The sequence below is a fragment of the Peromyscus californicus genome, unplaced genomic scaffold (assembly GCF_007827085.1).
Source record: "Peromyscus californicus insignis strain IS unplaced genomic scaffold, ASM782708v3 Scaffold_3__1_contigs__length_106647218, whole genome shotgun sequence".
Lineage (NCBI taxonomy): Eukaryota > Metazoa > Chordata > Mammalia > Rodentia > Cricetidae > Peromyscus > Peromyscus californicus.
In genome coordinates this window covers 97,648,888-97,661,837 of record NW_026294551.1, presented here as the reverse complement: position 1 = coordinate 97,661,837, position 12,950 = coordinate 97,648,888, and the positions used below count along the sequence as shown (strand labels likewise).

The following is a 12,950-nucleotide window of genomic DNA, read 5'->3' as shown; positions in this document are numbered from 1 at the left end:
GGTGATGGAGATAGACACAGATCAATAGTGATAGATAGATAAGAGATAGGTAAATATATGTGAGTAGATCAATGATAAATACATATAGATAAGTAGATAGTTAGGTAGATGAATACACAGACATATTCCATTCATTTCATTCCAAAGGTACAACTCTATCCTCAACCACTGTCATCCTTCCCTCCAAGACTATCTCAATAATGTCTCAACTATTCTCCAGGCTTAGACTATTCCCTTCCCTCTCTTCAAGCCTTTTTAGCCACAGTAATATTGTTGAAATATTAATATGGACATGTTCTTTTTTCATATTCCTTGATGATTACCTGTAACAGGCTCCAGTATGAAATCTCTAACCTGATGGATCCCTTCCCTGTAACTACTCTTAGTTCCACACCATGACCCCCTTCCAGACTTCTGTTTCAAGCATACCTTCTCTGGTTTTCTTAAAACCATCAAACACCTTACCTCTCCTCAAAGCCTGTTTCCTAGAATGCCTGCACTCAAGTATTACTATCTTGATACTTACAGAATACTTTGTATGAATTCACTGAATTTATAATCATACATCTGCATATGATTATTTGCCTAATATCTGTTTACTCTGAAAGCCACGTACCCTATGAATCCAGGAATCATGCTTCTTACTGTTTTTCTTTTTCTTTCTTTTTCTTTTGTCTTTTTTTATTGTTTTGTTTTGTTTTTGTTTTGTTTTTGCGGCTGGGTTTCTCTATGTAGTTTTGGTGACTGTCCTGGATCTCACTCTATAGATCAGGCTGGCCTTGAACTCATAGAGATTAGTCTATCTCTGCCTCGCCAGTGCTGGGATTAAAGGCATAGGCCACTGCCACCCAGCCTTACTGTGTTTCTATGGAGAGTATCATGCCAGGCATTAGTGAGTAATTAGTGTTAGGGTTATCTGCTTGAAATGGCCAGACATCAACTCCTATGAGGAAAACTGAAAGGACATATCATAGGCCAAAATGGAGAGCCAGTTCTGATTTATTGCCTTTTACCATTCCTTATCAAAGCTCTTAGAGAGGACGAGAGAGTTTGATAAATCCCACCAGCACCTTTGAACTCAGCACTATGAGGACAATTGTTAAGACTGCCCTGCAGATGCATATAACTTCTTAGGGGTCTCCATAGGCTCTTCCAAGCACCATGCTTTGTGTGAGGACTGAACCTTAAGACAGGAGTTGGAAACCAACTATGGTTCCCACCATGCAGTGACAAGAGCCTGTGCTTTTAATAAAAAAAATCTTTCTTTTTATTTTTGAATGAAGTTTTTCATTTCCCTACCTTCAAAATTTTGCACTAAATTATTTGGATATTAATAGTATTAATTTACATGTATGTATGTATATATATTTATATGTATATTACATACACATAAACATATTCAGAGAGACATCTGTATTATAATACAGTGTATTTCAAACTCCTTGTTCTTTTTTTTTGGCTTGGAAAAGAGACAGAGGACAGAAAAATACATAGTAGAAGTCTATTTTAAAAATATCATACTAATCATCCACTTCATCTCCCTCTTTGAGAAGTGGAGTTATAAATAAAACCCAGGACAAGCCAAGGTCTTAGACAACAAAATCCTCAACTCCACAACCCACTGAAGCTCATATCCATCATCAATGGTGATGTCACAAGACTCACAGCCTTCAGTATTCTGTCTCAGTACAAGGAAAGTGTTTAGAATAGAATTTATAGAGTGTGGACTCCAGAAAAGAAAAAGCTGGAGTTCAAATTCATCTCCATCATCACCTCTGTCATTATCTCCACCATCATCTTCCAAGTCTCTATGATCATCTCCATCATCACCTTTACCTTCATACTCACCATCATCCCTATCATCATCCTGAATCCCAGCTATGAGGATTCCAAACAACCTCTCCAATTTTCCATTTTCTTGTCCATACAACAGCAGTTTTAAGCAGAACACACCCAATAAGGTCATCATGAAGAAGAAGTGAGGTGCACAGACCCGGGCAGCAATTCAGCACTCAGCAAAGCTTCTATAAAACAGTCACTTCTAGAACATTTTAATGGTGAGACTTTTGAAGGACTAGGTTAACTTGGTTGGGAGTGTAAATCAGCATCATGAAGGTAGAGAGGAAAGCTACAAAACAAATAAGACTTTGGAGTGAATGTAGATAACCTCCAGTGGTTTCCTTGGGTTTCATGTCCTCCCAAGGCTACCATCTTCCTTCCTGCTAGCTGATTGGGTCCTCTTTCGCCTCATCAGAAGTGGTAAGATCTTTACTAACTGAAGCAGCAGAGTTTGTACCATCCTTTCTTGCTGAACTGACCACTGTCAATGCTCTATTCTTGGGGTCCAACTCTTTCCTAAAGCTTTTGTTAACAGACATCCTTCTTATGCACCAAAGGAATTTACATCTAGTACACACACACACACACACACACACACACACACACACACACACACACAGTAACCTGTTGGCATCAAGATAATAGAAGAAACTGGGACTAAAAAACAAGCTTGAGAGACAGTTCAATTGATAAAGTATTTTTCTAGCATGGATAAAGTCCTGTGTTCAATCCCTAGTAGAACACAAATTAGGTGTTCTGTGGCACACCTATAACCCCAACCCTTGGGAGACAGAGGCAGCAGAATTGGAAAATGAAGGCTGTCTTTGGCTAGATAATAAGTTCAAGGCCAGCTTTGGCCAATGACACTGTGTCTCAACTCCCCATCCTTTCACAAACAAACAAACAAACAAAATCTCAGACATGGTAAGCAGAAAGCCAATACTTGAGTTTCCATGTGTTTGTCTCAAAGTCAGCACTTGACCCTTGAGGATTGCTGCCTCTATTTTCAGAATCCAAATGAACTCATAGATAGGTCCTATTGGTCTATGCAGCCAAAATATTCACAGCTCACAGCTTATTTGACCTTGCGGTGCCCTGCTCTGAAAATCTCCCTGGCAGAATTTCCCGAAGCCATTATGGAAGTGCATGCTCTGTGAAGTGGTTCTGAGAACACAGTGCATATAAAAGCCTTCCCACATGAGAGTCCATGGCTATAACATTGACCTGGACTTCACAGGATACCAGCAGGCCTCTGAGTACCAGAGTCTTCTTGTTATTGCCAAGAAATAACAGGGAATCAACCATAAATTCAGAATGGAACAGACACCTATCTGGGAAACAATGCCTGAAGGGGGCTGGAGAGGAAGCTCAGAGAGCTATGAAAGCCTGGGTTCAATTCCCAAGCACTTATGTAAAAGTATGGCACAAATGCTTGAAGTCCCAGCACTGAGGAGGTAGAGAAAGAAGGACCTCTCTTGAAGCACCATCAATATTTGGACAGTAATCTGTGATAGAGTAGAGGGTGAGAGTTTGATGTGCTTTCTCTCTTTTTTGTGAGTTCCTTGAAGGTAAATTTCTGACAAAGGGTTTGCCTCAATTTTCTTAAGAGATGGGTAAGAGTCAAAAATGTCAGAAGCCCAGATTACAATGAGCTGTTTATGTACTGGAATCATCCACTTAAAAACATAGCCAAGCTCACGGGGATTTATACTCTTTAACTACTATAGTTCATCCTGACTATCAACTTGATGGGACAGATGAATGCCAAGGTTAACAAAGCACCGCCCTGGGTGTGTCTATGGGTTATTTCTATGTAAGAAAAAGGGTTGTGCCTGGGGAGTGTGGCACCATCCCATAGATTAAAGGCTGGCATAGGGGGCATGGAAAAGGGAAAGCTGGAACAGGCATAGAGGCATGTATTCATTCTCTCTGTCTCTGCTGTTCATCTCTCTCTCTCTCTCTCTCTCTCTCTCTCTCTCTCTCTCTCTCTCTCTCTCTCTCTGTGTGTGTGTGTGTGTGTGTGTGTGTGTGTGTGTGTGTGTGTGTGTGTGCCATTGTGTGCATGTGGAGGTCAGAGGACAACCAATTTTTGTGAGTTGGTTCTCTCTGTAGGCCATGGCAACCTAACTCAGGTCCTCAAGCTTGGCAGCCAGTGCCTTTCTTAACCACTTAGCCATCTCACCAGCCCACTTTATTTTTTGGGGAGCAGGGTCTATCACTGCACCTGAAGGTTAACATTCAGCCAGCCACTGATATCTTCCCATCTCTAATCCCCAGCATTGAGATTGCAGGTACAAGTTGATTACCAAGGTTTTATGTGAGTGGTGGGACTCTGAATTCAGGTCCTCAGGCTTGTGCAGCAAGCACTTTACCCATGGAGCCATTTTTCCAGGCCCCCAATCATTATTATAGGTGATGGGGAAATGTACTTGGACAAAATCTAAATGGTAAAAGCCTGTAGTAGCCTCAGCTTTGGATCGTGGATTTGGATAGTATTTACAAGTGGCTGTAGGACAGCCCTATGTGTTGAGTGACTCAGATTCACTGAAGCCCCATTTCCTCAACATCTTCAGAGAATTGCTTGTGCATTAAGTTCAAAACCAGCACAAAGAAGGTCAGGGAGAGCTTGGATTCTGAAAAGTTCTGAAATGAGAGGCTGAAGTACTTGGAGCAGAGCCCCAGGGTAAGAGAGCTCAGCTTTGCATGCAAGACATGGAGGTTCCCCAGCCTGCAGCCAGACCCACACCGGCTGAGGCGAGCAATTACGTGCCCTGGCCATCTGCTCAGGGGTTGTGAAGGCAGCCATGTGTCCTCCTGCATGGACGCCGGGGAGGACACTGATCACTAGTCAATCTGCTTGAAATTGCCTCCTATGATCGGTGGGTAATGACTCAGGTAGGTCATGGCCAGGGACGTTTCTGTTATTAATGCGTTAGTGGCTGTAAGTGGGCACTGATTCTGCAGGGCCTGCAGCTTTATGAAGTGATTGGGAGAATCTGCCCCTGTGAAGCACAAATAAATGGTCATTGCTGAGGGAGTAGGCAAACCTGAGAGGGCCATGTCCTTCAGGAAGTATGAGGGAGGCCTGGGGGAAGGTCAACTAGCTCTGAAAGGAGAAAACCAGAACCTAATGAGGACAGAAAAGGATATGCATGTGGTAGGGAACCACCTTAGCCTCCCCCCACCTCCAGCTGAGATCAAGCTGCATACATCTTCAAATCCATTGTCTTCACACCACTGTAAAAAATACCAGAGATGCAACTTGAAGAAAGGAAGGTCTATTTGATTTCACAGTTCCTGAAGTCTTGGCTCATGGTAACTTGAACCCATTGTGATAAGTCTGTGTCAAGGCAGAATGCCATGGTGGAGAGGACATGAGGAGTAAAAACTTCTCACTTTATAGCATCCCAAAAGGGAAGAAAGCAAGAGACAGGAAGAAGCAGCAGCCCCCAAGGCAGCGTTCCCTGCCATTGCTTCCACACCCTGGGTTTCCATGATCTCCTGGAAGACCCTTCCAATTATGAACCTATCAACAGCTCAATACACTATAGAGGTCAAAGTCGCATGATCTAAAGGCTTCCCAAATGCATCACCTAGAAACATTGCTCCACTGAAGACCATGTCTTCAACAGGAGACTGAAATTTCACACCAAAACTGTGAAATTCATGGGCTGTCAATACATGTGACAGAACAGCCCATGGCACCCAAGAGATCCTAGATTATTTGATTTGCTTAAAAATTTTACCTTACAATTCTATCATGATTGAAAATCCTTCTCCTTCATGCCCATTCCTTGTAAAATTCTCAGCATTCAGCAAGAATCCAACATTAAAATTACCTTAGCTATTTTAGAAAGAAGAAAGGAAGAGGTGTATGGATGCATTACCAGAATGTGACTGTCAACAGACATCTCAGTGTCTTAGCAAGCTGGCAAGCATCACAATATAGTTTAGTAACTTTTTCAAGATAAGTTTCAATTTTCTTTAACATGGAAAGACTGAGATCTAATGCGAGTTAACCACCCTGGATGGGAAGACAGCTCAATGGTAAAGCACTTTCTGTAATAGCATGAGGCTCTGAGTTCAACTTCTCAGAACCCACATGAAAGACAGGTGTGGAAGTAACATCTGGAATGCCAGGGCTGCTGGAGGCAGAGGCAGGTTTAGCCAAATCAGCAAGTTTCAGATTCATTGAGACACTTGATCTCAGAAAAATGAGGGGGAAAATGGTAGAGCAAGTCACATCTGGCTTCTACAAAGACATGTACACATACCTGCCATACACATACAAAGAGGCAACTAACTTGATAAATTCATGCACAAACATGTATTCACACACATAAACACGTATACACATATCACTTGGCAGGAGAAGGAGTTGTTTCTCAGTGATCCATGGATTCCAACCAGTGATAACAGTAACTTTGGTTATCCTTAGCTAAATAGCAAGTTCAAGTTCAGCCTAGGCTAACCACACCCTGCCTCAACCTCCACCTGCGGCCCCCCACACAAAGGATAGGATTCTCTTAGTCATAGTAAATGGGAACCAATATTTGATTCCCAATATGTTTGTGTCAAAGTCTGCACTTGCCACTTGAAGACTACTGCATGAAGTTGAAGTATTAGCACTTTCAGAGGCAAGAACACACAAGTAATTGTCTACCAGAAAGAAACTAGTGCCATGTTTTAAAACAAAACAAATCATCGAAACCACAGAGGACTTTTCTCTGTTTGCTTTGGAGATTCTCAAAATTTCAAGAGATCTGTAACCTTCCTCTATTTAAAAAAAATAGTCCTTGTTGTCATGACTTATTAACCAGCTTAACACTCAGTTCTAGTTTGGTCTTTTGCAATTTCCGCAGATGCCTACAAGTTTACTGGCGTTTTAAATAAATAACCAAGAATACCATGTTGAGTGGAAGCAGCAAGTGACCTTATCTTTAGATTAAGTGAAGGGATTTAGCAAAAATATTGAGCTGACATTTTCCATGGGTCCTCCAATTGGGAACTGATAAATGGTGAAGATAAACAGAAAGGTTGTACTTATCCTCAGTGGTTGAAGATACAGGACTGGCTTCCATGCTTGTAACTCACTACTGCAGTGAGTAGGAACAACACACATAAATGTGAGTTTATTAAAACAGCAGACAGCAGACAGAGTGCCTATGTTGGATGGATTACAGGCCTATCCAGTACATCTTCATGTGCAGGAGAAAATGGGCTCTTTTCAGTTGCCAGGTGGGACCAGGAAGGACCACTGATGGTCACTCAGGACTGATGCCCCACTTCAACCTCTGTTGTGGCCTACTTGCTGTTTCTTTTTTTTATTTTCTGAAGTCTAAGTGAGAAGGGACTTATTTAAAGATCACCAAGTTCTAATCTCTTCTTTGTGTTATTAAACTGAAGACCTGATAATCTGGTGTAATGCCGAAGGCCATGCAGCTTGTGGATCCACTACCCAAGACTGGCTTGCTTAATATTTTAAAGGCTGGCATAGTTTGGGGAAGTGGGACTGTGGGCATCGGCATCGAGAGTAGCAATTAAGATACTAAGCAGCACTAGGAGGATGGCTCTGTTGGTAAAGTTTATGCCATGCAAGCATGAGGACCTGGGTTGGAAATCCCTGGCACCTATATACGAAGCTAGGAATGATGACAAACATCAGTACTCTGGTGGATGTGATCAGAATCATGCAGAATCCCTGCAACTCACTGGCCAGTTTAGTCACATTGGCTAGCTCCAGTTTCAATGAGAGACTCTGTATCAAACAGCAAGGTTTGGAACAGAGAAAGACACCTGAGGTTGACCTCTGTCTTCTATACACACAGCCATGCCCTACAACCACACACACATGCGCGCGCGCGCGCGCGCGCGCGCGCACGCGCACGCACACACACACACACACACACACACACACACACACACACACACACCTAAGATGAAGCGTGAGTAACAAGGCAGAGTTAGAAGGGCTAAAATGATGGAAAGTTAGTAACACAGACCATGAGGCGCCCGCTCCGGCTTTGCTCCTCCTCCCCAACACTGGTCTTCAAAGCTGCTCGGCTACAAGCTTGCTGCATAAGCTACCTTTCACCTCACTGTTATCAAATATCTGACGAGATGTGATTTGAAAGAGAAAGAATTTGTTCTGGATGATTGTTTGAAGAGATACACTTCTCTATTCTTCTAGTCCATGCTTCTGTGCAGATATCTGTTTAGCCCCCCTCGTGATGAACTCTTCAGTTGCTTATCTGTTACAGATAAACCGAAAGAAATACTAAGTTGGTTTTCAGGGGAGACATTTGACCCCATGATTACACTTTATGATGAATAACAGTACAACCATTTAAACACTTCTTTGTATGAAAGATTGGTGTTGGCTCAGACTAGACAGTAGGATTTAAGACCCACCATGGGGAAGAAGGTATGGTGGTGGATGGCTTCATGGAAGTGGGAACATAAAGCACTTTGCTCACATCTCACCAGACCAGGAAGCAACAACAGAGAATTAAGCTGGAAACAGACTTAGCTATGTCCACCAAAAACTATCTCTAACTAACCCGCTTGCTCTAACTAGACTTCCGCATTCCAAAGGGCCACAATCTCCCCAAATAGCACACCAGATGGTACTAAGTGTTGAAACATACAAGCCTATCTGGGATACTTACGTTCAAATCATGATACTTTCCTATTACTTTCTCTTCTTCTGCACCTTCCCCTTTCCTGATGAAGTTTATGCAAAATAGTTGCTTTTATTCCTACTTCCTGTCTTCCTCTCTCACTTCCCATTCTCGCATACACATCCAATCAAAAAGGATGCCAAGTGCTTCACTCATGCATGGTGGTCGCAAAATAAAGAACCTGAGAGAACTCTAGCTGTGCAACAGCTTGGCAGAGACAAAAGAGGCTCCCAGGGAACTGTGAACAACTGGAGACTGGTTACTAGAGGGTCAGCATCAACATATGACGGTGATCAAGAAGAGGGCATCCTTTTGTATGTGAGTCCAGAAACCATGGGACTCCTGCAGTTGCAATCAATCCTGCCCTTGACCCAGCCATCGATTAAAGGAATGTCTTTCTTCTGTTGTATTTTCTCCCTCTCCCTTCCCTCTCTCTTTCTCTCCCTTCCTCCCTCTGTTCATCTCTTCCTTCCTCTTCTCTTCCTTTTTCCTTCCCTTCTATCTTTTCCCTTTACTGTACCAACTGATGGCTTCTGACATCTCCCTTTGTCCAGCCAACCTACTCAGTTTTCAACATCCTAGATGCAATTCACTGCTGTTTCTCAACCTATCTACACAGACTGTTCTATTCTTGCCCAGTTCACCAAGATTCTTACTCTTCCTGAAGATCAACTTAGAGTTTCTTTTATTACCTAAAACAGTCAAGAAAGTGAAAAATATATCATTAGAAGCATGAACTCAAACAATAAAGATATGTATCTGAGATGGTTAATACTAGGGACTTGGGATCAACCCACTTGGTTGGAATGCAAGGGGTTTTAGTGTTTCACAGAGAGACGGTAAGCTATGCAAAACAATTAGCTTTTTGGACAACTAAGTAGGTTAAAATCATCCTTTGGGAATATTTTTGGTTCAGTCTGTTGAGTGGGATCCAGCAAAAGGTAGCTGTAGGCACAGGAAGTACCCAGGAAGCCTTCTCAGACAGGCAACTTTGACTGCTTAAGCAACATGACAACATAAAGCTTGCAAATGAAGCTCCTAAGACACTCTGAGCAAAGGCTCCCTCATCTCCTGGATGCAGGATGGAGAAGACAATGTTCATCACTGAAGCATGAGACCAAAGTAGGAAGAAAGTAGTGTCTTGGGTGAACGAACAGAGTTTGATTTGGCTTCAACTGTTCCTCGGAGCCAGAACTGACAGACTGAATGTATTAATCACTCTCCAGTTGCTGTGACAGAACCCTGAGAAAAACAACTCAGAGAAAGGAAAGAGTTCTGCTCGCTATTTCAGATGCTTCAGTCCATTATGGTAGAGAGGACAGGGTGGAGAAGAACAGCTACTTCCTGCTGGAGGGGGAGAGAGAGGGGGAGAGAGAAAGAGAGGGGGGGGGAGAGACAGAGACAGAGAGAGAGAGAGAGAGAGAGAGAGAGAGAGAGAGAGAGAGAGAGAGAGAGAGAGCTCTAATGGGCTTTTTCTCTTTTCTGTTTTATTCTGTCTGGATCCCCAGCCTAAAGGAGGGTGCCACTTTCTTCAGATGGGTCTTCTCCCTTAGTCAATCCCAGAAACACCCTCAAGGACATAGCCAGAGACTTGCTTTACAAATCTCTTGCATACTTCTCTATCCAATCAAATTGACAATCAAGAGAAGGAAACACTAAAATAACTTCTCCCTGTTAATTAATTCATGGATTAATAACTGTGACACAGTACACATGAAAGCATTATCTGACAGGTGGGAGAGGTCAAGGAAACCTTCTGTTAGACATTAATTTTACAAGTTGTAAGAAATTGCTTTGAGGCCTAAGTTCAACCAATGAGCCTGCTAACATGCGTTTCCTGTGACATTGTGTTTAGCAAACACATCACCCTGGCATGTGAAAAGCCAGAAAATAGACATTTGCTCATAGGAATCAGCTCTGTACATCATGCACACTGGCCAAATGTATCCAAAGGACCCAAATGCCAAAGGAGTGTCCTGACAAAAGTAAAATGGCAAAGGATAGCCACATACTAGAAGAAGGAAACAAATGATTGCTGAAGCCAATGGCAACATCAAATGCTGGATTCCTGTCAAGGTCAGTAAGCAAGTCAGACATGGATCCAAGCCACAAAGACACTGTCCCTGGTGAAATTCCAGAAGTTAGTGGGGCAGTTTCCTAGCCAGCCATGGATCCCATGGTTAGCAGAGAAGAACACCCAAGAGTGAGGGACATGGGCTACTCTGGCTGCTGGAGCCCTTGCTCCCCAGGGGTGACACTAATCCAAACTCAATAGGATCTGGAATCACCATGGAGATGAATCTCTCTGTTCACGGGTCTGAGGGAGTTTCAACATTATATTATCTGAGGAATGAAAAGCCACTCTAAATGGGCCAGGGTCCCAGACTGAATAAAAAGAGAAAGCAGCAAGTGGAACACTGGCACTCATCATTGCTCTCTGCTTCCTGACTGTGGATTCAACACAAGGAGCTACTCTGCTCTCTGGCTGCCATGCCTTCCTTGACCTGAGGCACTGTAACTTCCCCCTTGAATCAGAACAAGCCCCTTTTTTCTTAAGCTGATCTTCTGAGGTGTTTACCAAAGCAAGTAGAAAAGGAACTGGTCCACCTAGGAACTAAACAACTCTTCTTAATCTTGATTTCCTGGCCTTGGGAGTGGACTGAAGTTTCTAAAACCACCGACACTCTAGTCTCAGGGAAAGTCTCAACTTACATGAGCAGTGGTTAGGAGCCAGTCCTCAACGTTTGTACAATGAGACACTTTTTCCATCTCTTGCCTTTTCAATTTTTCAGAAACTATCGTATCTGCTTGCTAGCGTGTAGTATGGAACAGCAAATTAACACTTTCTTCCCCTCTGTGGCTATAGGTAGGATATACCGTCTTCATAGACATATAATGTGAGCTCCCATACACCACTGTACTGTTTGTCTCAGGGCCCATAGCCTCCCATAGGTCAGCAGCTTCCAGTCCCAGCACATGGCCTGTACATGAGTTCATTTCTGAGAGGCAACAATTGGTATCATGTTCTGAAGGCAGAGAGAGGTAGGGAGGGTCATGTTTCTTCTAAAACTCCATCCTTGAACACTTCATTTCCTTATCTCTTGCTTGCTGTCCCAGCACACCGAAGGGAGCAGGAGAATGATGCTACTTGGAAAGAAAATAAAGTAATAGGCATGTTTAACTTTATACTCTATAGCTCTGAACAGACTAAATACCAAATAGCTCCCACTCCTTTTTACTTACAAAACCTCTCACAGTTTTTAGAAAATACTGAAAGGGGAACTTCAAAGGCATGACAAGATAGATGAGACAGCTAGGGAACAGAGATGGAAGCTCCTTCATGATGAGAAACAAAAGTCTGCTCTAATCCCCTGTGTGATAGGAGCTTAGCTGATCAGGGGGGCAAAGAGCCGTTCTGGTGGAGTAAAGAGCTAACACTGTCAGCTGTTTGCTTCTTCTTGTCTCCTCCTCCTCCTTCTCCTCCTCCACATTTGCATATGCAAATTCCACAGCAAGAAGACCAGCTAGACAATTGTACCCAGGGCAGAAGTATCCCTGTAATCAGTCGGCTCCTTGGAGGTACAAAGTTCCCTGACCTCCAGTTCCACCTGCTCACTCTGACATGGGGTGATGTTCAGAAGCAGGATATGCTAAGTGATTCCAAAACCTGTGGAGGAAGCCACAGCCAGAAAAATAAATAGTGCCTTAAGTCGTCACCCTTCTGAAATTTTGAGAGTTTTGATGTTTTTCTTAAATGATAACAATTTTATTCCCAAAATGTGTTATTCTATCGCAAAGGAGAGCCCAAGTCAGACTTCATGGGGTCCTAGCCTCTGATTCCAGTGGATATTGAAAAAAAAATGTGGGGAAATTGGAAAAAAATACTGCTAGCCTCACCAAAACTAAGTTCCTATGTGCAATGGCAAATAAAGACAGTGGGAAAATAATTACTGGGGAAAAACAAGTGAAATTTCTAAAACATCCCTGTACCCTAAAGTACAGATTTTTCTTCTACAGCAATTTTATATACTGCGGTCACATGTCCTGGCTCTAAGAGAACAAACTGGGTTGTCTTTAAAAGTCTCTGGAGTTACACAGTTACCAGCAGATCTGTGTGCTCGGCTTTCTTTTACACTGCAGGGCCATTTGACCAGAGAAAAGTGACACATTCTCCCCTTATGAGCAGACCACAGGAAACAGAAGAAAGCAAAGTGCATTTTACACAAGCTTTCCATTTCTGCCAGCAGTGGCTAACCCACTGGCATGCACATCTTGCCCCAAATTCACTGGAGGGGTTGGAGGCGGGGCTGGGAGGATGTTCTACATAGCAAGCTCCATTCTGAACTCTGAATCCAACACAGCAGTGCCAAACAGAGAGACCAGGCACACAGCAAGGTTTCTGTGGGAACTGTGGGGCATGCAGAAGACAGT

The 12,950-nt window shown here is 43.0% G+C and overlaps 1 protein-coding gene across 26 annotated transcripts in view; it reads right to left on the bottom strand.

Annotated features, from left to right (window-relative positions):
* The window catches only part of Rbfox1 (RNA binding fox-1 homolog 1), a 2,167,575-nt gene that overhangs the window by 1,261,051 nt on the left and 893,574 nt on the right, over positions 1 to 12,950 (bottom strand). The window lies entirely within an intron of this gene.